Source organism: Simochromis diagramma, unplaced genomic scaffold, assembly GCF_900408965.1.
Source record: "Simochromis diagramma unplaced genomic scaffold, fSimDia1.1 OVJJ01000603.1, whole genome shotgun sequence".
Classification (NCBI taxonomy): domain Eukaryota; kingdom Metazoa; phylum Chordata; class Actinopteri; order Cichliformes; family Cichlidae; genus Simochromis; species Simochromis diagramma.
This window is the reverse complement of record NW_024387414.1, coordinates 970,747-997,453: the sequence shown is the minus strand read 5'-3', so window position 1 is coordinate 997,453 and position 26,707 is coordinate 970,747.

Sequence of the window (26,707 nt, the reverse complement as noted above, 5' to 3'; positions counted from 1 at the left end):
TGTGAAAAATAGCAAAGAAAACATAAAAAGTTTGACATAAAAAGAGCTGTTAGCATATCTCAGCATGGTGTGCAGCTTATCCTTAAAAAATCTGAGGACACGGGACAGAAGAAGAAGTGTGAGACCATCTACAGCAGATGAACAGAATCTCGAAGTCACCTAACAAACAAACCTGACGCAGGACCCGAGAGGTCCGCCAGGAACATCTGGAAACATCTGGCTGTTTTATGTTTCATGACAGTGGTCCCAAACACACTGCCACTCATGGATCGACCTCCCCAGAGCCAGACCTCAGCAGCACTAAAGCAGTGTGGGATCATCCTGACAGAGAACACAACGTCCAAAGAAGAGCTTTGAGTGTCCTTCAGGAAGCCTGGAAACTATTCCTGAAGATCCTCACAGGGCCTGCAGAGAGCTGCTCACACTACATGTTCACCTTTCAGAACACATAAACTCTGTTTTTGTCTTATATGCTGTGTTTTCATGAATGTTTGCACGTTTGCTGCAGTTTCCCCAACAAAATATAGAGAGGTGAGGGCTGGCTCAAGACTTTTGCACAGCATTGCGTCTCCTGAAGGTTCATATTAAACGCGGCCCAGGTTTCTGATGATAAGGTTAGTGCCCCGAACACTCGGTTTGTCACAGTTTTTTTCTCTCGTCTCGCCCAAACGTCTCCACTGCTCCCGTTACTGTGAAGGAGCAGAACCCACAAACATGCTGGACGCAGGAGCTCGGAAAGAAAAGTGTCTGGACCGGAGAAGATCGAGGAGTGGTGGCGAGTCCCAGATTTAAGCGGAGTGTCCCTAAGGCTACGTCCACACTAATACGTTTTCATTTAAAAACGCATCGTCCACACTGAGACGGCGTTTTCGCTGAAGGAAAACGCGGCGTTTTGAAAACGCTCTCGAAAACGCATACATTTGAAAACGATGCTTTCGTGTCACAGTGTGGACAGCGAAAACAGAGACTTTCTAAAATAATGACGCATGTTAGTCATGTGATCCAGTCATAGCGGAGGGCGTTATACAGCAGTTGTTTTTGTGTATTTTAGTTTTTTTGTGTTTTTTTATTTTGTGTATTTTTGTTTTTTTGTGGGTTTTTTTAATGTTTTTTGTGGGTTTTTTGTGGGTTTTTTAAAAATCTTTTTTGTGTTTTTTTTTTTTTTTTTTAAATTGTGTTTTGTGTGTTTTTTATTTTGTGTATTTTTGGTTTTTTGTGGGGTTTTTTTTTTATGTTTTTTGTGTTTTGTTTTTTTTAATCTTTTTTGTTTTTTGTGGGTTTTTAAAAAAAATTTTTTTTGTGTTTTTGTGTTTTTTATTTTGTGTATTTTTGGTTTTTGTGGGGTTTTTTTAAAATGTTTTTTGTGTTTTTTTTTTTTTTTTATCTTTTTTGTTTTTTGTGGGTTTTTTTTTTAAATTTTTATGTGTGTTCTGTGTTTTTTTTTTTGTTTGTTTTTTATGTTTGTTTTTTTTAATCTTTTGTGTTTTGTGTTTTTGTGTATTTTAGTGTTTTTGTGTTTTTTTATTTTGTGTATTTTAGTTTTTTTGTGGGTTTTTTTTAATGTTTTTTGTGTTTTTTGTTTTGTTTTGTTTTTATCTTTTTTGTGGGTTTTTTTTTTTTAAAAATTGTGTTTTTGTGTTTTTTATTTTGTGTATTTTTGGTTTTTTGTGGGGTTTTTTTTTTATGTTTTTTGTGTTTTGTTTTTTTTTTAATCTTTTTTGTTTTTTGTGGGTTTTTAAAAATTTTTTTTGTGTTTTTGTGTTTTTTATTTTGTGTATTTTTGGTTTTTGTGGGGTTTTTTATAAATGTTTTTTGTGTTTTGTTTTGTTTTTTTTTTATTTTTTTGTGTTTTTGTGTTTTTTATTTTGTGTATTTTTGGTTTTTTGTGGGGGTTTTTTTTTAAATGTTTTTTGTGTTTTTATGTTTTTTGGTGTGTTTTTTAAATCTTTTTTGTTTTTTGTGTTTTTATGTTTCTTATTTATTTTATTCTTTTGTTTTGTGTGTTTTTATTTTATTTATTTTTTTGTGTTTTTTGTTTGTTTTGTGTGTTTTGGCACTGATGTGCGCTGTTTCATGTTTGGTTTTGTAAACAAACTGAACCAAATGATATTTTGGTTATTTAATAAAATGTAACTAATATCTAAACACACCAACATTTAAATCCTCCATCTTCAAACTGATGACATCATTTCCTGTTATTGATGTCGCTGACATGTATTCTGGTGCAGAGATGCATTAAAGTTTTGGTGGAACAGCAGAATTTTCCCCTGAGCAGAGACGTGTCTGTGCAGACGTGAGAAATGACGTCAGATTAAAGCAGCTCAAATATGAAAATATATTTGTTCCATTAACACGTTTGAGAAGACTTGACAGTTTCCACGGAGCGACTCTGTGCAGATGGAGAAGCTGCTGCAGAGCTTCTTTCTTCCCATCAGATAAATGTTTGACTAAAGCTGCACGTTGGATTATTGTCTGATAATAATTTTACACTTTTATGTGTGTTGTTTTCTTTGAACTGCTGAAAATGTCTGAAGCGCGTTTCAGTGGCCGGGCCGTCGTCCTTTCCTCTGTTTCCTTTAAACTCAGCTGGAATTTGATTTCAGCCAATCTCTTTTGTTTTGAGCTGTTTTGTGAGTTTTGCGCCGCATCAGGATTTTTACTTATTGAGCTGCTTTGTTTTCTTTGGTCTTATTGAGCTTTGGCTGAGTTTACCTTATCGAGCCTTTTTGTTTTCACATGCTCTGATTTTATTTTGGTATTTCGTTCAGAATCAGAGCGTCTCGGCTTCCTGCAGCACGATCTGTTCAACATTTTTGCACGTTTGAAACATGTCACATGTTTTTCTTTTACTTGCGTCTCAGTGTTGGGTAACGGCAGCATTACAGCTCTTTTCTTTGTTATGGGGGGCCCACCAACTCCTGTCTTAAACTCCAGTTTAATTTTCTTTCACCGCACCGTGGGGTGTTCACATTATTCTGTCCACCTCCTGTCCTCATTGTGCGGGACAGGGCGTGAGGTTGTGCTGCGTTTCATCCAGCAGGGGGTGCTATTAGTACTCGTTTGCGAGCCGAGGCCTTCGGGGAAAGACGGCTGAAATGCCAGCACTGCCTACAGAGACAGAAGGATGGGGGACGGGGGGCGGAGGGCGGCGTTGGAGCGATGGCGCTGGTCTGTGGAGCCGTAGCATCAGACATGTAGCGTTAACAGAGTCGGGAGAAGCTGATTGTTATTCAAAGTTCTGTATGTCAGGGTCGTTAAACGAGTCGATGACGGGGATTTGAGCTGCAGCTCGATCCCACGCCGCCGTTCCCGCGCTATTCCCTCAACATATGTGTCTGAATGGGAAATAAATCACGGTTCATCATCGGCGTCTCCAAACACTCCGTCACACTTCCATCTCCTCCATTCTCTTCTATTTTTAGGCTTCATGCAGACATTAAATCAGCCGTCCCTAACATCACCCCCTCCTCAGAATATTCTGGCTCTGGTCAAGTGGAAGAAAAAAAAACACCCCCCACTGATGTACAGTTAAAGAAACGAGCCCCCCCACCCCACCCCCTCCACCTCCCTTTTTATTTAAAGTGAGCGAGGAACATTATCAGGCTGGGCCCAGCCGAGCAGAAACATTCCCTAACCCCAACCTTCCTGCTGACCCCTCCCTCGCTTTTAACAACTGCCGACATAGTTTGGCTCTGTTATGTGATCATGCTTGGATGAAATCTGTCAAACAGCTCCCTGAGTTATTAGGCTGTCTGCGCCTGACCTTTCCGCAATCAAAGATATATGACTTAAGGGCTCGGATTTGCCATGGCAACGGCTCCAATTTGCCGCCGTGAGAAAAGGTCTAATTGTTGCAGAAATTTAATGATCTAGCCCCGACATCAGGGGCTGTGAGATTTTATGAACTGTTTACGCTATAATTTTCTTTTGTTAATGCATTCCGCCTTAACCCCTTCCCCGCTGGCTGCCTGCAGGGAGGGGAGGAGTGTGTGTGTGTGTGTGCGAGGGGGGGTCGGGTTAGGGAGGGCGGCGGTGATGAGGAGGCAGAGGAGGAGGAGGGCTGGGAGGGGGGCGTTTTCTGCCCCCAACCTGTTAGCTTATGTGTCTGGCGCCTCTTTAAAAAGGGCAGTTTTGTCTTTAAGAAAAGCAGCTGCCTGCCGCATTATCTGCTCTCAGCGATGTAGACATCAGTAATATATTCTACAAGGTCAAAGACAACTGAGATTAAAATGTCTAATCAGTTAATTTGTTTTATTGAGAAGGACTGCCGTGTGATTGGACACACAGAGAGATAGAGGGAGATGTGGAGGAGGGGTGGAGGAATATGGAGAGATGGAAAGATGGAGGGGAAGAGGGTATTTTGACTGAGCTTGATGCTGGAAAATATGGCCGTGCCACTCAGTTAGAGCATGTTGATGAAGCTCTGACACCCTTTGTTTTTCTCCCTCGTCTCCCCCCTCCTCCTCCCGTCTCGCCCTCTCCCCTCTCTCTCCACTCATTTTCAATCTATGGCACATTCATACAAGACTGATTTTATTAGTTGCTGAAATAGACTTATATTTTATATCTCATTAAATATTCAAAATAAATTCAGCATATTTGAGCTGTTCATACATATTCAGTTTCTGTAACCAGGATCAGAATATTTTGATTGAGCCCGTACAGCAGAGACACTTTGAATTTCTTTTTGTGTGCAGATAATTCCATTCAGAGGAATGAGTTGAATCACAATTGATCTCATTGTTTTCTTTTCCCCCCCACTTACAATTAAATGAGCAGGAATATATTTCTGTGGATAAAGTGGCTGCAGAAGGTGTGTGTTTGTGCAGGACGTCTCAGAAACGGCGAAAAATCTCGGCCGCCGTACGAACGCGCGACACCACCGCGATGACCTTTAGTGCCTCGTTACGACCTGTGCCGGCCTGCGATGGAGAGCTTTCTGATTCATTTCACCAAACGAGCGACACGCCGAGCGGTCGGGCTGATGGCTTTTATTGTTCGAATAAAGAGTGTTCGGTGATTTCGGCCGACCGAAAACGAACCTGCTCTGAATGCTGAAGTCGTTTCCGTTTCGAGCATTTACACGATTCACACGAAACGTCTGACCCGAGGACGCCGTGCTGGCTTTGGGGTGTAAAAACCATCAGATTTTATTATTTACATCAGCAAATGACAGGATAGAATAAAATGCTTTTACTGACAGCAGTCAGGAGTTCTTCTCTCAGCTGCAGGATCTTTACACAGAGAACTGAAAAAATACTGAATGGATGTTAAAAATCAAATTATTGTCTTTTTTATTTTTATTTATCTGTTACAGTTTTCTGAATCTAGAGGTTTCAAACATGTGGTCCACGGGCCCAAACCGGCCCGCCCAGTGAGTGAAAACTGCAGATTAATAACTGGAGTTTATGAACTCAGGGCTGTTCCAGCTGTGCTGTTTGCAGAATGCATGCAGAGCTTTGTGGATGATGATGATGAAGAAGAAATCATCAATAATCACAAGTTTGTGAATAATCACAGAGACTAAATGTGCAAAAACATTATCACCATTAATCATCTGTGTTCTAAATGGATGCTTCGTTAAGTGTGAACAACGGCTTTAACAGTCTGAGCTCAGACTGAGGCGTCACATGACGATAAGGTCATGTGACTGCATGGAAACGCCACGGCTCTGAATCCTGCGTGAGGAAAACTGGGATGTTTCTAACTGCTCATGAGTGACGCCGGTGAGGCGTGCACACAACAGTCTGATGTCACATATTAACATGATGTCATTGCAGCTGACCAATCAGGTTTGTGATGTCGTGACTCATTTAATGATATTTTTCTAAAGCTAGTGAGCCCAGTGTAGTGTGCTAACGACAAACGTTTGGTTTACTGCGGGACACAAACGTGTCAGTCGTTCCTGTTTTTTATTCCCGGACTCTCCCAGAGCAGCTTTGCATGATTCACAGTTCAAAATGATCCTTCTTTATATGATGGCGGGACGCAGTGCAGCCCCTCCGCTCATCCTCTGACACTAGCTCTTTTACCTTCTCCCACTTTAAAACAAACTTGAAGTACACCATAAACAGGTGGGTGGAGTGTCTGTGCCTCTTTGTGACATCATCCAGATCCAGGAATAGAAAAAGCCGTGAGTGTTCTGGGCTCACGGTGACTGGGAACTCTGGTCATGTTTAATCCGAGCCGTGTTTCACACGTGTGTGGATGCGGCTCAGACACGTTAAAGAGTTTTCAGTGAAGTGGGATCATTAAAACGTCTCCTCTCCTGCTTCATGCTTACACTTTGAGACAAATGTGTTTGCTGCTTTTTCCTCGTGAGTAAATGTGTGTCTGTGAATGTGACCTCCATTAGGAGCAGCTGAGGAGATCCATCCAGGGGCAGTTTGTTTTCCAGAGAGGAGCAGCAATGGCGGACGGCCCTTGATTTATTAGAACCATGCGCCCGGTGACCATGATGAAGTGCATTTCCATTTTAAAAGACTATACGGCTTCATCTGGAGAGGGGGGGGGGGGAGTTAAAGAGCAGAGAACGGCTGATGATGAGAGAGCTGAAGACGAGCGGGGAAGTCGCCTCCAGATAAATTCTAAAAACATATTTTCCGGGTGAAACGATGGTTTTAGGAGGACGCCGATGTTAGATATTTAATCCTGTGTAAGTTGTTAACAGAGAGTAATGCCGCATTCATAAGCATGAAAACATTTCGGGACAGTCGCTGCCAAACCTTTGCAATCATGCAAGGCTTGTGTAATGAAAGGAGGCGTGCACAGCGTGGACTTCACTTTTAAAACGAGCAACGCGGTGCACGTGGACACCTTCACACAGAGGCTGACAAACTGGCTCTCATCTGCGCAGTGATGGAGTGTTTCTTAAATGAAAATACACCTGTCTTTAGGACAAATATGTGCCACTAATTACCTGTCTAACCTAAATCTCTGGCTGCCAGATGTTGCAAAAACACAGAGAGACAGAGACAAATTGCAGCATGCTGTCGTAGCGCTGCACGTAAATATAGTAGTGGCTTAAATCATCTTTTCCTTGACCCTGTTTGGCTGCTTGTTCAATGTGATTCTGCAGCGTGCTGAGCCAGTAGGAACCTAATTGTAAAGATAGGCTAAGGTATCACAGGATCACATAATCTCTCTCCTTCTGTCGCAGCGCCTCTCTCTCCTTGGCCTGACCGAGCCATAAGCAGGATTACATTTTGATCTGTATCCTTGTTTCTAATTCAGATTTCTATTTCAGTTATGTTGACTTCTCCTCCTCCTCCTCTGTTGAACACACGAGTAGATGATGATCTGCTGAAGACCTTGAAAAACTTTCCATGCCGGAGATAAAGCGGGGCTCCTGCGGCTTCACGCAAGTTACATTCAGGACTCTTTGAAGCTGCTTAGAAAGACGTTCGAGATTAACTCAACAACCCAAACCGAAGGAAACGCTGTCGCTTCCTGACGGCTTGAGTTGAAGTGAGACCTCTGTGGGTCCCGCTGCCTTCATGAACAGTTGGAAATATTTTTTTATTCGAGATGTTTTCTGCCCTGATGACTCTGCAGTTTGGTTTGGAGTTAGCAGAGGTCGGCGCTCTGAACGCGGGAAGGACGTCTGAAAAAAGGTTTACAGCATAGACTGTACATAAAAGATGTACACCGCCACTATGGCATCACAGCTGGTTTGTGAAGCTTGGCCCTCCAAACTTCAGAGACTGAGACCATGAACTCATCAGGAAAGTGTTCACAGAGCTCAGAGGGGCGTGACTACAAATGATCCCTGTGAGCGCCGCCTGGTCCAATCAGAGACGTGATCAGAGGATGAGGATAAAAATATAAGGAACTGATTTAGCACAGAGCGGTAAAATTATTATAATAATTATTATTATAAATTATTATTTTATTTCATTGTATGTTACAAAGAATTCAGCGCTGCCCATCTTTTACATACAGACTGTAGCTATGCTCCTGGTTCTATAGAGAAGGAGTCTGACCCCTGACCTCTGACATCACCAAAACTCTTGTGTGAGGTCTGCATTAATATTACCAAGAGGAACACAGTCATTTTCTGCTTTTAGAAAACCTCCCCTCGTCCCCGCCTCAGTGAAGTAGTAGTAATAACAGCACAAACAGCCATGTTCAGCTTTTACTTAAAGGACAGGATAATGAGACGGAGGATCTATTTGCTCGGCGTAATGTGTGTGTCTCCAGACGCTGGTAATACGCGTGGACCTCTCTGTCAGCCCGGAGAGAGGTGGGAGGGCTCGTCTTTATATCCTCTTCACTGAAATGCCTTCTGAGCGCTGCAGGAATTTGGGAGCGTGTTCAGCTGGATGTTTCGGGGTTAAGAGGCGCCCACTTATTGGTGCACCAACCTGCCAATCTTAATCACAGATACCCAACATGCAGCAAAGGTAAATATGTCCATTAAAGGCCCCGAGGGGCCGGATTATGAGCGGCCGGCGGCCTATGAAATGCAGATTCTGCCGCTCAGGATGCTGCACACACCGCTCTCCTGTGTGATATCAGCCATGAGCGCTCATTCTAATTATTTGGGCAAATGTACTAATTAGCTATCAGGTGACCCTCCCTCACCACCACCCCCATCCTCACTTATCATCCTCCCCCGACATCTTTTGTATTCAAAATAGCTTCCAAGCATGGTTGGAATTTTTTAGGCCATCAGCAAATATTTACCAGTTCCATCTCATTATGTTTCAGGCTAAAATGCTGGCTGTGAATATCTTAAGGCCCCGAGTACACGCCATCTAAACTTTGCCTTGACCTTTTGTTGCTGCCTGCACTGGCAATTGAGCTGCAGCGTCCGTCTGCACACACACACGGACACAGACACACACACACACACTCACACCCACACACACGCACACACACACACACACTCTCTCTCTCTCTCTCACACACACACACGTCTGGTTTGCTATCCTCGTGGGGACATCTCATTGACATAATGCTCCCCTAACCCTAACCTACTGTAACCCTGACACTAAAACCACATTTTGAAATTCCTTCAAACTCGTGGGGACAGGGGCAGCATTCCAACCTTTGGTCCTCACAAAGATATGTAAACACGGTCACACTCTCTCTCTCTCTCACACACACACACACACACACACACACACACACTCTCTCTCTCTGTGTCATCGTGTCTCGCTGCTGCTTCGCTGTGGACTTGAGACCAAAGCAAACTGATGATTATGCATATGCACCTTCCTCTGCACGGTTAGCCCTGCAACCGCTGCCTCCCGCTCTGATCAATGCATTAACTTACATCGTGTTCCATATATCTGCTTTAGCACGGCCGGCGGAAATGCTGACAGCCCTCCTTTCTTTGGATTTGGCGATTAGCAGCTCGGGCCTTGTCAATACAATAGTAATGAATGGGCCAGATAAATGTGATTTGGGGGCATAATCATTTTTTTGCGATAGTATGATATTGCTGGTGTGCATTTTTTGCTTAAAAAGCAGAGTGATTAATCAATAATTAATTTTGAAGCAGGGGCACTGATAGAGGCAAAACGATGAAAACATTCGCCATAAATCTGCACTTTATCGCCGCTATTATCGAAGGATTCGTGACAACAGCTCGTCAGTCTTGGTAAGTATGTTGTGAGCGCTGCACGCTTCACAGAATGTCTGAGAGAAAATACTCACGTGTCTTATTTACTGCCTAATGTCTCTTTATGCAGCAGATATTTGTGTACTTATCAATGTCTTTTACGCCGAGGGCTCCGGTGGTGCCGAGCCGCTCCGAGATCACGGAGGAGACGGATCCTCTTTCATCGAAGCTTCGGGGCGTCGTCCCGAGCTTCCTTTGTGAGCCGCTCACGTCAAACTCTCCACGTACGGTGAAACCTGTGTGTGGCTGATTCTGGAGGGAATGGTTTCGTAGTTTCACGTCTGTTTGTGAGTGCGGCGCTTTCACCTGTGTGTCTAATAGGTCACCTGCGTGAACTCTTTCAAAAACAGCCCAAACGATGCAAACTTTAAACCTTATACGGGTAATACTCAATAACGGGCGTCACGGAGGGAGACGTGATCCACAGAGACCGAACACGTTTATTTCTGCTGCAAAGTTTAAGCACAGACTGACTCCCTGCTGCCTCTGCTGGACGACAGAGGAACTGCAGGTCTGGGCTGATTTTGGGGGTTGACGGCTCGTGCCGCTAGTGTAAGTCTAATAATCGACATGCAGGGATGTTCCCCTGAAACTGAGTCCAGTATCAGCTCTGATCCATCTCCGTGCTTCGCTGCAGCGTCTCCGACTCGTAATCCACATTGGAAAAACAAAAAGACCCCAAAATATCCCAGCACATCATCATTTCAGATGTATGGAGCTGTGTGTATGTGTGTGTTGGAGGACAATGGTGTGAATTTAAAGACAATGCCGTGTTCTTGGCAGGACTTTGATGCTGAGCCAAGTCCCGTCGTTCCCAGAGGTATTTACCCTCGTCTCTTCCTACCGCATTGTTAAACACTACCTCTGTACGTTTTTATAACACTATTGTTAAGCTCAATAGACTTTTATTTGGCTGCTGCGCCCCTCCCTCCCTCCCTGCACTCCTTCTGTCTGGCTAGCTGTGTTTGTGTGTTTGCATTGCCCCGTCCTTTCACCTGGAAGTGTCTAGGTGTGTATTTATAGTTCCTTAGACAGTAGACATGAGACCCAAGACCAAACATCCTCTTCCTCTCTGGAAGCTGCAGAGACCGGAGAAGAAAAACGTTGACTCTGAGATGTCGTCCGCCTCCTCTCGCTGCGCTTTTTTAGAGAAAAATGCAGATTTGTGTCGCTTCGGTGATGCAGTTATTATAAAAGGATTAAACCACAGTAACCCAGCAGAGCATCTTGGCTGTTTCTCACTGTTTCCATGACCCGTTTCTAATACTCACATTCTTAATCATCTGCACAGATTAACACGTGAAAGCAGAAGATCGATAAAAACAGAGTTTCAGTTAATCTAAGAAAGTTTTTCACGTCTTACTCCCTGATTCTTGTTCAGACCCAAACATGTCGGGCAGGTTTCTGCTGCTCACAATGGGCCGCGCACGGTTAACGTAATAAGAAGTCACCACGTTTATTTCTGATTATTTCATAAATGAAATCACATTTTATGCTCCTCAAAAGCATCTTTATCAGGTTTTTGAGATTTTTGTTTGTTTATTTGGTGTGTTTGAGGCCAACTGGACCAAAAGAGTTCGGCTTCATGTGAGCGCCGACTGCCTCGTGTAGACCCGAGGTGTCCGAGGCTTCCCTGTCTTTTCAGGTGATTTGATAGAAAAGGAGGAGCACGGCTCAGTTTGTATCTACAGCTCGGTGGAGCAGCAGTGCTTCATTTCAGCGTGTCCTCGACAGCTCGCCTCAGTGTGGCTGTGAGCGTCTCTGACTCTTCGTATCGGACTCCTGTCACAGTTTCATCCTCCCCCAGCTGAGCTACACGGCACGCTCACAGCCTACACTCATACAGATGAACGACAGGCAGTGTTTTAGGGGACTCAATTTTTTAATTCAGTTAATTTATACAGCGCCCAATCACAACAACAGTCTCCTCAAGGTGCTTTAGACTGTAAGGTCGACCCTACAATAACACATACAGAGAAAAACCCAACAATCATATGACCCCCTATGAGCAGCACTTTGGTGACAGTGGGAAGGAAAAACTCCCTTTTAACAGGAAGAAACAGGAACCAGAACCAGGCTCAGGGAGGGGCGGGGCCATCTGAGAAAAGTTGTATTTGTTGCTAAGTCTTGATATTATTTAATATGTTAAAATAAAATAAAAATAGATTTTTTTTACACAAACATTAGTTTAACTCACTTTAAACTGAATGTTTTGATCTCGCCGTAGCTCCGATTAGGACGGCTCATAAAACAGAACCTTACTGACATCTAGTGGTGAGACTTTGCAGCGCTTTGTTTCTGCCTGCAGACCACCATCACTGATCCTTCATGCAGCCCAACAAACAGAGCTCGGGCGTCTTGGACGGTCTGTGAGTCCGTGTTGAGCTGCAGTTTGAATAAAGTTATAAGGATTTGTATGACTAAATCGGAGTTGTAGGTAACTCGTAGTCAAGACTTAAAGTTTGGTTTAAAGTTGCTGAGACAGTGAGACGGGCTGCTGTGAACATGACACGTCTGGATCAGTGCGTCCTCGCCTTTAAATGCTTTCACATAAAAGCCGCAGACACGAGTTTGTAAGCAGAGTTCGAGCCGCGGCGTCAGTCGGTGGCGTTTCAGTGATTAACAGCCGTCAGCGAGACATTCTGAGCAAACCTGAATGACCGAGCCGAGCGAGAGAATAAAAGATGGAAGAGGAACCCGAGTCGGCGAGAACATGTGAAAAGATCTCAGGTGAAAGAGTGGACGGCAGCTTAATTACACACGCACAGAAAAACCCATTCCCACTGTACCAGGAGGCGTTCGAGTACCTGTGCAGACGTGCAGCAGAGCTCGTGGCACCCCATCTGCAGGACTGCATCGCTGGAGCTGCCCCTGCGTTAGTGTCCGGTTTAACCGTTTTTCTGTTTTTAAGGCTTCTTTCATTTTGAAATAACACGAGAAGTTCAGCGTCTGATGAAACCCTACAAAGAATACGTTTTACCTTTCCACTTTAATCTTAAGGCCTACATTAAAAACATTTTGCAAGGTTGAATTCTTAGATCTGAACAACAGATCAAACCGACCAATCAGATCGCTGCATTTGGCAACAAGTTCAAGTCGTGCGCATCATTGAATCAGACGCCTCCTGAGATGTGGGCCCAGCTCTGCTAACAGGAGCTCAGACTGACTGACATCCTGAAATGTGGACGAAAGCTCCGACTCTGGGAGCGAACCGGGAAGTCCTCCCTGCTGCTCCTGAGAAACGCATGAAACATCAGGACCAGCTCATCTTTGCTTCATGTCCACTTCTGTCACAGTGGGTTCAGTGTAGTTCTTTGCTCGTCGTGTAAAGGTCTTCATTCTGAGCTGTCCTCTGTTTCTTAGGTCTTTCTCCATCTGAGAGCGAACTCGTCGCACACTCATGAGCCCTCCGTGCCTTCAGCTTGAACGCTGATTGTATTTGTTCAAACGCTGATTTTGAAATGAGCTGAAACGTAAAAATAAAGCACTTCTGCTTGAGTTCACGCTCCTTCTGTGTTATAGTTAGACGCTGAACTTCCACGACCCCAGCTTTATTGACATCTGCAGAGCGAACACATAACAGGGAGGAGAAGGAAAAAGGAAGTGTGCACGTGGACCTCGGGGTGACTTTAGCATCTGATTCAGTGAACGAGGGTCAGCGGGGACCAACACCGAGCTGCAGCGCACGAAAACAAATGTAAACCAGATTTAAGGATTCAGCAACTTCGAAGTTTATTGGAACCCCGAAACCCTCACTCAGTCGAGATAAATATACAGATAGATGAGGAAGGAAGGAAGGAAGGAAGGAAGTGAGTGTAGAGGAGAGGGGGTGAGGACAGTTGTGCTTCAGCCATCTGTTGTTTCTCAGCAGCAGCCGAAGAAGAAGAAGGTGAAGTCTGTCTGCATCTCCTCTGGCTGCACATCACAGGCCCACGGCTGGCCCACGGTCGGCCCGCTGTCACACTGAGTGTGTGTGCGTGTGTGTGTGTGTGTGCGAGTGTGTGTGCGAGTGTGTGTGCGTGTGTGTGTGTGTGTGCGAGTGTGTGTGCGAGTGTGTGTGCGATGTGTGCGAGTGTGTGCGAGTGTGGCCAGCGTGGACCCCAGACACGAGCTGGTCTGCCTGATTTAATGAGAAGGGCCGGGCAGGCGCTCTCGCACACACACAGACACACACACAGACACACTCTCACACACAGACACACTCTCACACACACTGCTCGCCATGCCCAACCTATTTCCCGCCGCCAAAATCACACACGCTTGCTGAAAGTCACACGACTCTCCTGGAAAACGTGGAAAAATGCGCCCCGTCCCGTCCTGCGAGCTTTCTGCACGTCTTTGAGGAATTTGGGGGCGGTTTGAAAGAAACAGGGGCAGAAAACGTCGACGTGCGTTCGAGCGGCTGTCCAGCGAGCGCCGCGGCGGCGTTTTAATGATGCATCTGCTTGTGTCAAATGATTCTGGGCACATGGCGACACCCAGGGCTGCTGGCCCTCTTTGATAGCACGCACACGCCTTCTTGAAAATGCCCACTTCTGTCCTCGTGCACGCGCTCAGAGCTGTGCAGCGGGCAGCGGTTCACTCGGGCCCCCTCTGGTGCTGCGGTGGCTGGTTTTAATGTCCCTGCCTAATGATCTGGCACACGTCAAAAGGTAAATGATAATTTGCTTTAAGTGGACCGTTTAGGCGGAAAAGCCTTGTAGGGCTTAGCTGTCTGTTTACCTCGAGCAGGCCGACAGATTTCATTTCAAACCTGAGAACGACCACGAGCGCGCTGACTGTCGTGCCGACGGGTCCACGAAGGCGTCCAGGAGAAGACTGAAGGCGGTTCAGCTGGATGCCGGCGCGCGGACACAACAGAGGAGAAAATCTCTTCTTCTTTTGTTTTTTTCTGCGGCTGTGAAAGCACGTTCTGAGGAGACGGCGTGAGCATCCAGCTTTGGCGTCTCTTTGTAGGAGAAATGTGCGCGGTTTCAAATGAGTGTCTCATCAGTGAAAAGGCCTCATTATCACGTTTGTATACTGTCTCCATTCAGCCCTCGTCAGGCTTTGTAAGCACAAAAAGTGCTAAAGCAGTGTGTTTCTTCTTCAGGAGTTCCTCGTGTGACGACGTGACGAGCGAGCTGAAAGTAAACGCCTCAACACGATGACACGTCGGGACTGAAGTGGTGAAAACACAGCTGATTGCATTTTGGTGGCGCCACAAACGCAGAACATCACGCGGCCGACGGCTTCTGCTTAAACTCAGACTGCTGGGGGCGGCGGGGGGTTGGAAGCCCTTCACAATGTGAATGAAGTGAGGAAGGAAGGCAGCGTAACAGCAGCGCAGAACAAAGTCGACGAGCTGAGACTAAACATGAAAGAAAGGTGAGGAAAAGAGACGACAGCAGATTAGATCCACCTGACAGCTGATCACAACACGTGGCTGAAGGCTGGATGTCTTGTCCCCTCTCCTCTCTCCTGCCTCCCTCTCCCTTTCATCCTGCCTCCTTTTCATCCCCTCTTTTTCTCCTCAGCTCAAATATTGTTCACAAGCATCGCTCACACGTCCGCACCTTCAGCCTCTCTCTCCTGTTTCTTCTGAACAAAACATAAAAGTTTCACCTGATTCGGAGGAAATCTGACATTAAGGAAACGCGTTTAAACACGTTTGGATTCCTGGCTGTGAAAATGGAATTTAGTTGAACGACTTTGTGCTATCGAGCACTCCTGTGTGCGCCCATTTTACAGTTCAAACGTTATTTTGCAGTTTGCAGCAGAAGCGAATGTCACCGAACCGAACGTCCACATTTCTGACTGAGTTTGTCGACTGAACTGCAGCGAGCGTTTCACTCTGTCAAGGATCAGAATAAATGTGTTTAGAAGTGTTTGGTACATCCATCTGTTTTCTGCTGTTGGGTCGTGTGAGCAGCAGAGACGCTCGGTCCTCCCTTCTCCATGTCCACCCCTCCCAGCTCATGCAGGACAGGTAATCTCTCCAGGGGTCCTGGGCCTGCCCCGGCGTCTCCTCCTGGTACAACGTGTGAAACACCTCGCCTAGGAGGCGATCAGGAGGGATCCAGGTCGAGTGGCAGCTCTACTCAGCCCTTTGTGAATGACCGAGTCCAGACACCTGTCAGAGGAAGCTTCCAGAGCTCGTGGTCGTAGGTGAGGGTGGGAACGCAGATCAACTGCGTCACTCCACCCTTTTTTGGCTGAGGCCCGTGGCCTGGAGGTCACCGCCTGATGAAGCCAGGAGAAGCACATCGTCTGCAAAAGGCAGAAAATATCTTGAGTCCACAAACCGTCCTGGTGCAACACTGAAGTCGAGGCTCACTGCTTTTCTTCTTCAGTGATGACCGAAGCCACGTCGGACCTCGATTGCCTGACCTCACGTCTATATGAGAAAAGCAACGTGACAAAGGGACAGCGTGGAGACAACAACCTGTGACATCACAGCACGCCCGAGCAGCCATCTTTAAAGCAGCCTCTGTGTTATCCTCTTTATCTCTTTACTCGGCCTAAACTGGTGGGAAATGGCATGCTTTTAAAAAGCGATGGTGCTAAAGTGATGGGGAAATGTGATTTCCAGGCATAAGTGGTACATGTGTGTGGTTGGAGTAGCCGTGGGGGAAAGGAGAAGCTGTTGCTTTAGCTGATGATTTCTTCCTGCGAGGAGAGGGGAGGCCCTGGGGGCACGAAGCCTCAGGAAACGCATGGATATCTCTTAAGAGGCTGTAATGGAGTGTGCAAGATGGAAAAAGTGTATTTGTAGCATAAAGTTCACTTCATGATCACTTAACTGAGCAGATCAGGGCGAGGAGGAGGATGTTACTGTGTTCACACACTCCTCTTAAAGCTTTCAGCATATTACAAGAAAAACTTCATGCTGATCCTGATCAAGGTTATTATCGTTAACGAAAACTAGAAGCGAAAAAACATTTTCGTTAACGGAAATAAAAATAAAAACAAGACTTTGCGAGAAAAGTAAAACTAACTAAAACTATAATGAGTGTTCACAAAACTAACTAAAATTAACTGAATTTATAGCGAAAATGTGTTTAGTTTTCATTGATGTGTGCGTGTCCTACAAGAGTCGAGGGTGAAAATGAAGTGTCGTTTCCAGGTTTTTGTCTTGCTGTGTCTCATTATGCCAGCAGGTGGCAGCACGTTAGTCGAGTCGTCTGTGTCGCTGCTCCGTCCCACGCAGAATCACGTCAGCAAAAGTCGGGAGAAAGAGTCCAATGTCGGATTACTTTGAATATGACTGTTTTAGATCAAGCAAGTGTCTTGTAGTGGAGACAAATGATGCGGGACATTTCTAAATGGAAAAAAATCCCACAAACCTTAAAGTGCACTTGAAAAGCTCGCACAAGAAGGCTACCCAACAATCATATGACCCCCTATGAGCAGCACTTTGGCGACAGTGGGAAGGAAAAACTCCCTTTTAACAGGAAGAAACCTCCGGCAGAACCAGGCTCAGGGAGGGGCGGGGCCATCTGCTGCAACTGGTTGGGGTGAGAGAAGGAGGACAGGAAGATAGAAGACACTCTTAATGTCCTGATTGGCTCATACACTTCCTGTTTGCCTGCTGATTGGCTCTTTTAGATTTTAGAGGACCCAGGTGATCTGCACAGGAGTCCTGACTGGACAGCCGAGGTTCAGAGCAGACGAGCCTGCACAGCAGGAGGGCTGGGCAGTGTTGTCCGGCATGTCTGAGAGCGAGCACGTGCTTCTTCAGCATCCACCCGGAATGCAAAGTATGCAGGAAAACTGTTCCTGAAGCTGGGAACGACCTGAGTACGGCCAAGGAGATGCTAGCAGCTGGTGACGTGTCACCCGAAGGTAAAGACATGAATCCACCGAGTGAGGATCTATGTGACAGGAAGGGGAAATGGTGGGTGGAGGTTAGGGGCGTGTTTAGGTGGTGAAAATGTGGTGGCCCGACCTGACACACAACATCCCTGGTAGGAAATGTTTTTTAGCTTCGTTCTGTGACGGTGCGCCACAGATTTCAGGGTTCTTCCTTTTAAAAGCAGGTTCCAAAATAAGAGCATACAACCCTGGAGTACTGACTCTAACATATCAAACATTAATGATGCCTCAGTGGGCGGGGTTTGCAGAAATCAGGTAACGAAACCATGAGACAATCCAGATTCTTTATCCATCTGATTGGCTGTTCACAGCACTTTCTACTTTGGAAGATATGTCATCATGTGATCAACATGACCTATCACATGCTTTTCATGTGCACCACTCACTGCGACAACAGGAAGTGACATCATTTTTGCGGGAATTTTCCAAAGTCCATCACAGCTCCAGCTGGTGCTATTGAAAAGTCACCTTTGACCTTCTGTGCAGAGGTTTGTGGGACACGGTTTATTTTGATGTGCATGCTGTCTTTATTTTCATTTTTAATTCAGTTTGGTCCAAAATCTGCACCACAGCATGTAAAGATAAGCTCTGGCACATTTGTTCTGTGGTACGTAATAATAGGCTGCGTTATGTATTAAGCAGTTCTTTTATACTTTTGCTCCTAATTTCCAGGGAAACACGACCTGAGCTACATCTGTGTTTGTGTTTGACTTCTGCTGAGTCACTGCTGTTGCGCTACGATGCTGCTGCCACCTGCTTTCAGTAGATTCACTGAATTAGAAAGCTTGTCATCGGTGACAGCGGCTCTGTGGAAAGCACGATGTCCTTCATTTACTGCAAGCATCATTTCAGCATTATTCAGTATTTTTTCTGTATGGTCATAAATATCAATGTTGCAAATGTTCGTGAAATATCAGGATATAATTTTGTTTCCTGTTGCAGTGACTGATTTAGCCTCAAAAACATCTTTATATGACAGTCTCTATATTTAAAAATGATGTTAGTCGTGCGGTGCTGCAGACAGGCAAAACTGTAACCACCGTCTTTGTCCAGCACAGAGGGATGTACCTGTATCAGCTGAGCAGGTAAACAGCGATGAGTCGAAACATTCGCCGGTTCTTTATTTCCTGTCTCATAGTTTTTTACAGCATTAGTTACCGTAGGAGGCAGGAGGCGGAGCTAACCCTGCTCTGGTTCTTTTCACAGGCTGACTTTTCTGAGCCTGGTTCTGCTGGAGGTTTCTTCCTGTTAAAAGGGCCTTTTTCCTCCCCACTGTCACCAAGTACTTGCTGATCGGGGGTCGTCCGATCGCTGTGTTTTCTCTGTATTATCTGATCGTGCTAAATAGATAAAACTGAAGCGCTCGGGTCACCTGAAACGTCTCAGGGCTGTTATTTGGGCATTTATTCTGATGCTTTAGAACTGCACAGCAGACTTTTGTCTTCACAGGTTTTCACTCATAATTTCTTGCTGTTTTATTTCTATCCATTCATTTTGTTTTTTGCCATCACTCCGTCTATGAAAGACGAAACATTTCACACCACATGTTGAAAATAGTGTTTAATGATAGCGAGCGGGTCACTGGGGGTAAATTGGTGGGCTTCTCCTTTAAAGTGGCTGAAGTCAGTTTGTTTTTCCAGCTGAAATCAATTCTCAGTTCCTGCAAACATTTCCTGGAAAGTGAAAGTTTCTGATCGTCCACTTTTAGCGTGTGTGTGTGTGTGTGTGTGTGTGTGTGTGTGTGGTTTTGGTGGCCTCCGCCCAATTCAATTTATTTAAAGACACTGACTAACTCCAATTACGTGGGACCCCTCCTTTGATACGCTGTTTTCCTTTCTTCGCCAGCCATCTTTGATTCCTGGGCCGATCCGCCTCCTCGCGCACACAGCTGCCTCCTCGCTTGTTGTTCTTGGCAGCGCATCCAAAAGTCCTGCAGCCTTTCTGCAGTCCCCTCAAAAACAAGAGGGACATCAAAAGGTTTCTGCAGGGCTCTGTCGACATGAACAGAGCTAAACCCTGCTCGTGTCTTAGAGTGGATTGTCTGTATGTGAGGAGCAGCGAGGGGGGTGGTGGAAGCGCAGACCCTCTTTGGCCCTTTGTAAACGGAGGCTAAGGGCCCTCTCGTTTTCCAGCATGAAGAGCCCCAAGGTTAAAGCTCAGCCACTGATCCCATTCCAGCAGCCGCATTCCTGCCTGCTTCCTCTTCCTCCTGTCATTCCCTGCCATGCTGGTCCTTCGTTGTTGGCCTGACACAAACAGGTTGACCTTTGCAAAAGCTGACCGCATTAAAGGCTAAAAAATAGTAACTCCTCAAAGTGCTGTGCATTTTATTACACTTAGCTAAAGATCATTCTCCAGGCTGAAAAATGAATGCACTGCGCCATTAAATAACATGCAGTTCCTCAAATGTCCAGCAGAGGCAGCAGCGAGTTGGTCCCCATACACTCCCGGCAGAGAACAACATGTTTACAGCCGGATACACAAACTGTTTGGTCTCTGTTCAGAATTTCCTCCTTCATAACACCTGAACGGGGGGAGGATGTTTCTATAAGTCACTTTGCATTGTTAGGGGCGTGGCCTCTGACTGACAGGTCTGTAGACGTCTGTGGCTCAGGACTGGGTGGGCTTAGAGTCGCGTGCTAACACGTCAGGTTAAATGTGCTCAGAGACCATAGCAACTCGTGTGTGTGTGAGAACGAGGCTTGTAGTGAGAAAGCGCTCTGAGCAGAATATGTAAACTCTGTATAAATATAAATTTAAATATATACAAATGTATAAATGCCACTCCACTTACCATTACTGCAGCTAACTGGAGTCCCTGTCCTGGACCTCTGGATCGTGATGGAGCCTTTTTATTTAAATTATCTGACAAATACACTGAAGTTCTGTGTCTGAGTGATGCTCCCATAGAGTCTGACAATCTTGCCTGAGCTGATCTTTGCACCCTGTCACCCAAATATGGTCACTTCTGGAGACAAACAAAGAAAAACAGAATGGCACGGGCCCCAAAGCTGATGTCCAGGACGGTGTCTTTGGATTCAGCTGGAAGAACCACGTTCAGTGACCTCTGTGGTATAATGAGGCGAGATGGCTTTGACTGTTTTGATTTGCTGTGAAAAACCACAAATAACGACTATAGCAGCACGCTATCCTCCAAACTGTGATGTGCCTGTTTGAGACCTTTTCAGATCTGAAATGCATTCATATTTCTGCAGAGCAGTTTAAATGTTTCCAGGGTCTTTGAGGTGGATCTCGCTGTAGAGAAAAGGTGACGCGTTGGGCGGGTGCTGCTAAGCACAACAGCAGGCTGTTCTCTGCATATGTCTGCTTACTGGGTGTAAATGTATTTAGCTGTTGTGTTGTGGCCCTGCAACACATCCTGTGTGATAATAGACCTGGCACAGGCAGGCCGGGGAGGGGGGGGCGTTGATGGGACCCTGCATGTGTGTGGCATATACATATTCACATGGACACATATACATGTTTATATGCGTGTGTGTGTGTGTGTGTGTGTGTGTGTGTGTGTGTGTGTGTCTGGGTCCTTCGGTTACCAGGGAAATGGATGTGTTGGCCTCATCAGAGTCTCCAGCTGGTGGAGAGGCTTCGGAAGCGGCGCCTTGGCAGTAGCCCGGTCAGGGGGGAGTTTGCATCTGTGCTGCCTTGGCACTGCACAGGATCGGGGTTGTGGTGGATGGAGATGGATGGAGGGGAGGTGGGGGTCTGAGTGTGTGTGTGTGTGCGCAGTTTTGTGCATTAAAGGTTGAAGGCGCCACTGCCTTTTCACCTCTTTACAAATCCTCACCTTGTGATTAGAGACACAGTCACTCGTCTTTCTGTCCTCGTAAAGACGTCAGTGACAGCTGAACACCAAGCCTGACATCATTTTAACTTTAGCTCAGTCTGTTACTGCAGTGACCTCACAGCAGCCATGTTCTTGGTCACATGATGTCGTTAAAAAGGCTCCGACAGAACAAACGCGGTCCGGAGGTCCAGTTAGCTGAGGTGACGCCCAGCAGACAGCTAGCAGCTACAGCCGCCTGTGTTCTCACGCAGCAACCTCCGTCCTTGAAGGATGGAGCTAGCTAGCTGACAAGATATGAGACTGATCATTAAATGACAGTCATGAGGAGAAAATGTTTCCGTAGCAACCAGCGGTTGCCAAGGGGTCATCAAGGCCCGGTCTGACTCAGCGCTCCACCCTCTCATCAACATTTGCGCTACTTTTCCCTCAAATCAGAGCTGCAGAGCTTCTATCGTTTTCCCAATTTGATGGTTTAAATGGGAGGGTCGTAATTTTCCCATCAAACATTTCTAAAACATTTCAGAGACGGCAGCTTTGACACAGAACAGCGGTATTTGATGTCCTGACAGGGAGAACAAGTTAGATTATCTGGCGTTTCAGTGACTGTTCAGCATTGCATAAAGTCGTCGTCCGAGGACGGCGTCCAAGAAAAAAAACCACACAAACGGCACAAAACTAAAAGATTAAACTTTGCCAAAGAACATGAGAAGAAGCCTGACAAATATTGGCAGCACATTTCTGGTCAGATAAACCCCCCGAAATTTGTGTGGATCAGATGGAGTCCAGGATGTTTGGCTCGGTCCTGGCAGGAAGCAGCAGAGTGACAGCACAGTGGCCACGGTGAAACATGGAGGTGGACGCGCGTTCGTACGGGGCTGAAACACGTGTACGCGTGATTTATAGGCGCTAGCGTGAAGCGGGTTTGTGTATCCAAACGCTGAAGGAGGAGACGGCTGCCAGCGTCACGTTTGGCAGCAGAGGAAGTTTCTAGAAGCGAGGGTGCTTCCAAACGTGCCTTCTGAACAATCGCACAGCAGGTTTTAAAAAGAGACGCGAGCGAATGCGGTCACCTGACCCGAACGCATCCAAACACGCTTTAGAGGTAAAGGAGGAGCAACACACACGCCTCACACAAAGAGCAGCTCCCTGCCAAGCACTGCAGGCTGGACCAGAAATGATCACAAGCACAGAAATGCTGGAAATAATTCAGCTGTGCTCTCAGTAAAAGTCCATTTCTGTCCCCACAGGTGCAGTCCACACCTGTAGTGTGACACCTAACAAGGTTGTTTTCAGCAAACGGAAAGTAGGTGTGAAAAAGCAAAATGAATATGTCTTTGTCAGGTTGAGGTGGACGTGTTTGAGAGTGGGACGTCGTGTCGTATTGCCTGCTTTTAACGTGTCCCCGACAACCAGCGCACTGTCAAAACCTCACAAGCTGATCTTCAAACAACAGAAAGCTGCTCTCAGCCTGAAAATACAAAAACTCAAACTAACGACAAACTGACCTGCGCCCCCCAGGAGTGAGTACTGGGCCTCGGGCAGCCTTGGGAACGCTTTCCAGGGTCAAAGTGGACGAAATACAAAAAGAATGATGTCATGTATTAATTTTACTTTTTAAGGTTTGCTTATTTACGTTGAATAAAAAGCGTTTAGTAGATCGTGCGATGGTGCAGAGGTTTCCTCCAAACACGTGGGCGTTAGCATAGCCGTGGTTCCAGCGTGACACGAGACGGACACGAGGTCAAAGAACACAGGCGAGAGTCGAAGGAAAGGTCAAGGTCAAGGTAACTTTATTTATACCCAAAGGCAAGGTAAATTTGCTTTACAGAAAAATGACAGCATTTGGCATCCCTTTAAAAACACTTTAAAAAATGTACTCGTAAAACTGCTGATGGCCTCTAATGTTGGAAAATTGTGGGTGAGATGTTTTTATTTAACCTTTATCTCTGCAGGTAGTCCCACGGAGACCAAATGTCTCATCTGCATTTGAGAGTCATCAGTATCATTAGTTACTATAATCTCTGGCTTTCTTCCACAGCGCATCTTTTACCGTCTTCCCAACCACGTGGTCGCCCCTCCCTCGGCTTCTGCAGGAGGTTGCTTCCTGTTAAATGTGAGTTCTTCCTTCCCACTGTCACCAGGTGCTGCTCATAGGGGGTCATGTGATTGAGTTTTCCCCTGTGTTATTGTAGGTTCTTTAAATTACAATACTAAGCACCTTGAGGCAGCTGGTGTCGTGATTTGGTGCTACATAAATCAAATGTAGCTGTAAATGTAATATCTTGGTGCAACAGAAAGAAGTACATCTCAGTTTTTCTACACATTAAAGAAATGCAGCAGCAGTAAATGAAAGAAGTCGTTCAGCACAGCTCGTTGAGCTGACACTGACAGAAAGGTTGCTGTGGACCCAAAATAAAAAACAGGCGTTTCTCTATCAGTGAAAAAACAGGAAGGTTTTAATTTAAATCACTGACTTTCCAAAAATGTATGCCCTCAAAGCCGTCCAGTGGGCCAGCTTGGAGCCTTTGGCCGGCCGATTCTGGCCCCAGAGCCTTATGTTTGACAACCCTTCTTTGGAACATTTTCACCTTTGACCTTTGATTTCCTGCTTCAAAAACGTCAGTGCATATTTACACTGCAGCGCTCCAAACCTCACATCTGTATCCACATCTGAGGCTGCAGGGCCGTCAGCTAAACGGGGCTTAGCTGACGGTGTGTAAAAGTCAGGGTGTGTGTGTGTGTGTGTGTGTGTGTGTGTGTGTGTGTGTGTGTGTTGATTTGCTGCGTGGAGAGTTTCTGGTGCTTCACTTCCATGTTCAACAGCATGTTTGCGTGTCTCAGCTCAGAGCGTCTCTCAGCCTAATCCGTCCTTATCTCCCAGTGCGACAACACAACAAGAGGATCTTTAAAGAAGACATTTCTCTTTTCCACGGCGCCGAGCTGCTCCACTGATACTGTTTCACTGCTCGCCGCCTGCGCTCGTGTGTGCGTGTGTGGGCTCTTCCTGCAGATTAATTTGAGCGCACACAGCAGACGAGTGCTTTTACTCCGAGTGTGTGTGGTTTTCTTTGACCTGAGCTCGTGTGCATGTGTTGTCATTCCAAAGCTCCTCCAACATCAAACTCAGACTAAAGGTTGTCTGCGAGTCTTGACATTAGATAAATGCCTGGTCTGGTTGTACACACAGCTGCACCAATTCTCCGATAGGTCTCTCTCTCTCTCTCCATCCGGGCTGATCTAATGACTCATAGGAATGCATCGAGCCGCTTGTCAGAGATCAATCATCTTCCTCAGGTCGTTCTACCGATTGTTTGAGGAGTGGGCCATTAGAGAGGAACTGTTTGGAGGTGTTTTGTGAACCTAAGTGGCTCCAAAGGTCAGCCAGAGCGAGAGACAAAGGCAAAGAGTGAGAGAGCAACAGAAGAAAAAGTGTGTGTGTGTGAGGCAGCAGACAGGTAGGATATGTGCAGGTGGAAAGACGGGCCTTGTCAGCCCTGTTGCGTGACTCCGCTGCCCTTTGTTAGTATGAATCCTTAAACAGCTCGCCACGAGTACGGAGCCTGAGATTAATAATTCCCACGCACCGCCTGACATCTATTCCTGATCTGAAATATGCATGGCGGAGAAAAGAAAGAGACGAGAGGATGAGGAGGTGGGGGGGCGAGGAAGATGGTGGCTGCGCAGCCTTTTGCAGGAGCGATGGATTCTGTTTTATGTGGCCTGTCAATAGCGCCTAATGAGGAAACCCACCTGTGATTTGCGTTGTGCAGTGAGCGAAACCTCTGGCCGTAAACTGCCAACACGAGGTGCTATCAACTTTTCAAAGGTCCTGCCTCCTGAAGCAGCCACAGCCTGGCTTTTGAAAAGAGTTGAGAGATGGTGTAATTTAAAGTTGTTCAGTTACCGGATAGAAGATGTTTCCTTTTTCTTTATTCTGAAAGAGATCGTGTGTGTGCTTTGAAAAGAAATGGACTGGGATTTCAGCAGAAACAACAATTGATGATTAAAAGGTTTTATTGCCACGCTTTCTGCAGAGTTACAATCGTAATGCTGAGGTCATTTGAACAGCCCCAAACTTTGCCGCTCGCTGGATGCAGGAAGTAAAATGCTGCCGCGTCTCATTTTTAAAACTGAAGAGGTGAGCCGAGACGACACCAGATATGAAACCTGACTTTCTGTTGAGGTTTGGCTTTTAAACCTGCTGTCTGACAGTAATCTGACCGCTGCGGTTGAAGCCGTGTTGATAAGTGGAAGCTGATTTAAGGCGGTTGCAGCTCGCCAGTAATTGGCAGTGCGGCGAAGACCTCGTCTGCGATCGGGAAGCACTTCATAGGAGAGAGCTGAATTAAAATCAGCTGTTTAGCAGCCAGCGTAAAGGCAGGTTTGCGGTGCGAGGACGTGATGAATAGCTTCAAGTTTCAGATGAGAAAGGGAGTAAAAGAAAGCGCCGCTAATAAAAGTGTTCGGCTGGGGAAAACCGCATCCTCCAGCCATCAAACCCGAGGCCAGAAACTCATCATTTCTCTGGGATATGACTGCGAAACAAAGGCCACCGTAAATACACAGCCAGGCAATTACTGCATTTCCTTTGGCTGCTAGTTTATATTCCTAATGCTACTTCAATCTATGATTTTGTTTGTTTATTCATTTTTCCCCTCGTTTTTTTTAGTTTTTTTGGTCGTTCCTTCCCCTTTGTGAGAACGGGGGAAAGTAGGGCGCTCACTTTGCAATTACGACTCGAGCCCGGACTACTTCTTTATAAGGCGCTGAATTATTTTGTTTTAAAAACAAACAAACAAAAAAGCGACTTTCAACCGGCGAGAATATTTAATTGTTTTTTGATTACTTACGAACGGACCATGGGAATAGGCCTTTGTAAATATTTAAAGAGATTCAGCATGATGCCAGATTTCCATTCTGCCGTTAATGTTTTTATATTATTGTTATTGTCATATGGGTTTAACTTTCACTCTGAAAATGTACCAAGCGCAGAGAAAACAAAGGAAAAAAGCAGATGTATGGCTTTTTTCCTGTCAGTTCAGGCGAGGGCAGAGGAACGGCTCCCCCGCGCTTCCTCTGCCGCACAGTGGGTGGCAGCAGCGAGCAGGAAGCCCAGCAGAAGGCTGCCACTCACTGATTATAATTTATGATCCATTTCCATTATAGGTGGGGTGTGCAGAGACAGTTACAGTAATAATTATCTGGACTGAAGTGTTTCCAAGGCAACCGGCGTACCCCCACCGCCCGCTCCCCCTCACATGGAGAATGCGTGTGTGTGTCTGTGTGTGTGTGTGTGTGTGTCTGTGTGTGCGCGCATTGCTTAACATGGTGAAATAAGGGTAGGCATGGGACCTTGCTACCAAGCTCAGCTTTGCTGTGAGCCACACAGATACACTGTGTGTGTGTGTGTGTGTGTGTGTGTGTGT